At 30.8% G+C, this 2628-nt stretch overlaps 1 long non-coding RNA gene across 1 annotated transcript; it reads right to left on the reverse strand.

Annotated features, from left to right (window-relative positions):
• Positions 1-213: 213 nt before the first annotated feature.
• LOC128247099 (uncharacterized) lies at positions 214-2129 on the reverse strand. Its single transcript, XR_008263520.1, has 2 exons — positions 1961-2129; positions 214-336 (listed from the first exon to the last, which is right to left on the reverse strand). It is a non-coding gene; the product is annotated as an uncharacterized LOC128247099 (long non-coding RNA).
• Between the last annotated feature and the right edge of the window lie 499 nt (positions 2130-2628).

Here is a 2628-nt window from a genome sequence, read left to right on the forward strand (position 1 = left end):
CCAGTTAAATGTTTTCGTTTGTCTTCGTCTCAAACAATAAACAGTTATTTGTAAAATTAATGAATAAATCTTGAAATTCAAAAACTAGGCACACTAGGGTAAGAAATAAGAACAGATTTGGAATTTCAATGCAAATCGGATGAAAACAACAAAATAATTGTTTGCTCACCGATAATATTGATCGGCACGAATTTTGTTCAGAAGTCCATGAAATTTAGTACATATCATAGGTTTATTTGTAGAAGACTATTTGTTTGTACTACAAACTTGTCTGCTTCAATTATAGTATTCCTAGAATCATCGAAAACTAGATAGCATGATGTATGTTTTACTGTCCTGAAAGTATAAAATCAAGACGCCATTTTCAAGCAAAATGCTAATAATTATCTTACGCGGAAATATAAAAAGTGTTATGGTCTACATAGTCATAAATAATCAATGCCGAAATGAACATTTCCTAAGTACTCCTAACCTACGTATATAAACTGATACTATAAACAATTGCCTGAGAGGGAAAAAAAGATTCTGGTATAAAATATATAAAAGAGAAATTGATTGACAAAATAATGTGGAGTTACTATTGTAGTTTGAGCATACACCGTTCTGAGAGCATAATTTATCTACTGTTGCATATCATTTTAATGTTTTGCGGATTTAGTTGCGTATTTCAAATAAAATAAAATAGGTTTTATGGTTAGATATAAAACTCTAAGCTGTCATTAATATATTATTTATTTCGCCGTTGGTTGTGATACGATAAAAACTATTAGACCGTATTGAGGATTTGCTTTATCATAATTAACAGATTACTCTAATCCTCTTATATCAAGAATAAAAAAAAGGAAGCATCTATCAAGTGAAAATTTTTGTATTCGTTTTCTGTCTTTTAAATCTATACACAAATTAAAAATCTTATGCACAAAAATGATAGTAAAGAGTTTTTTTTTATGTTCGCAGGAAGTTTAAACTAAAGAAATTACTTTAAATACACGTATATAGGCATACAACCACAGTTATATATGCATTCATACGTATATGTATGTGTGTCTATATACATGCACAGACGTACACATATACAGGAATATACATATAAATAATTACTCATGTGTATATATATATATATATATATATATATATATATATATATAGAGAGAGAGAGAGAGAGAGAGAGGCAGACAGACAGGTACACAGACAGATAAGATAGACAGACAGAAATACGGAGAGAGAGATACACATACATATGTACACGCACACGCACACACGCTCGTACGCACACAAACACACACATATTCGCTTAATTATACGTGTGTATGTAGTTGTTTTTTTATTGGTTCCGTCTTCCGTTATTTTGGGTGAGAATAATGTTATGGTCTTAAACATTAGCAAAACCTACGCGTATGTCTTGTATGTAGGTTACCCATCTACGCATCTAAATATCTCTCACCTCTAACCCTTTACTCTCTTTACTTCTCGATGAGTAACTCAATGTCAGATCGCTCAGTCATCTCGTGTTAACGAAGCACTTCAATCGTTGGTGTACCCTATATTTGAGATGTCTTCCCCCTCTCTGTTTTCTTCAAGCTAATTACTTACATATATTAAACTGCATTGATTTTCATTTTAGTGCTAGATATAACTAAATCATTGTAGAATGTGAAATCATGATGTAAGTTTTACCTAAAAATATCCTACATGCCTACTATGTATATAAACTAGAAATAGATGCATAAGAAACAAAATTAAATAACTATTTCAATATTAGTCACAGGATTCCGAGAAAAATGGTTCTCTGCAACTTCTTGCTGAAAAACCTGCAGTAAATACTGTTGATTTTTTTCTGCTGTTCTAACGCTGCTGTTATTGTAGAGCATTTATTATACATTAAATCTGATTTGTTAATAACCATCATCCTAAAATTATCATGCGACATTATCAAGTATAATAAATTAAACATTACTACCTATGTTCCTTCAGGGACAATATCGAAAATGTTTGATTACTGCTATCTGAAATGTTTGTAAGATAGGGACGTTATGCGACCTTAACTTGCCCAAAGCATAACAAACATCTTGTGCAAATTTATGCAATCAATATATCCATGTGCAGTGAAGAGCTTGGAGGCAGATTTCTCTTAAAATAGCATATAAATAGTGATGACAGTGTATTGTTATTCCTATCATATTTCATTTCTAGAATTTTAACGAGTATAAACGTTATGAAATAGAGACTTTTTTCTCTTTTCTTAATAAAATCAATAATATACAAACAGTTATAACCCTTAATATTCAAGTAATTTTTATCTAATGCAGAAAATTTGAACACAGAATTAATCGTGTGCGAAGACAGGTGACGTCAAGAAACGCCGTATGACGTCAAGCCATATAACAGTTGTAGCTATTACGAAAATAGATTTGAAACGAATATCCAACTAAGACTGTGGTCGATTGTGTATGAGAGAGAAAAGCAAAGTTTTCCAAATCAAAAGTACTGCGTTCGTTTTGTATCTTTTTTTCTTTCTTTCGCGTGTAATTTATCTCTCGTGGTGTAATTTAGATGTTTAAAAATGCCATTAATTTTGAGAGATGGCAAATCAATCGTATAAATTTGAATAATTAAAAATGCACTTAA

This window comes from Octopus bimaculoides, chromosome 2 (assembly GCF_001194135.2).
Source record: "Octopus bimaculoides isolate UCB-OBI-ISO-001 chromosome 2, ASM119413v2, whole genome shotgun sequence".
In the NCBI taxonomy this organism is placed as follows: domain Eukaryota; kingdom Metazoa; phylum Mollusca; class Cephalopoda; order Octopoda; family Octopodidae; genus Octopus; species Octopus bimaculoides.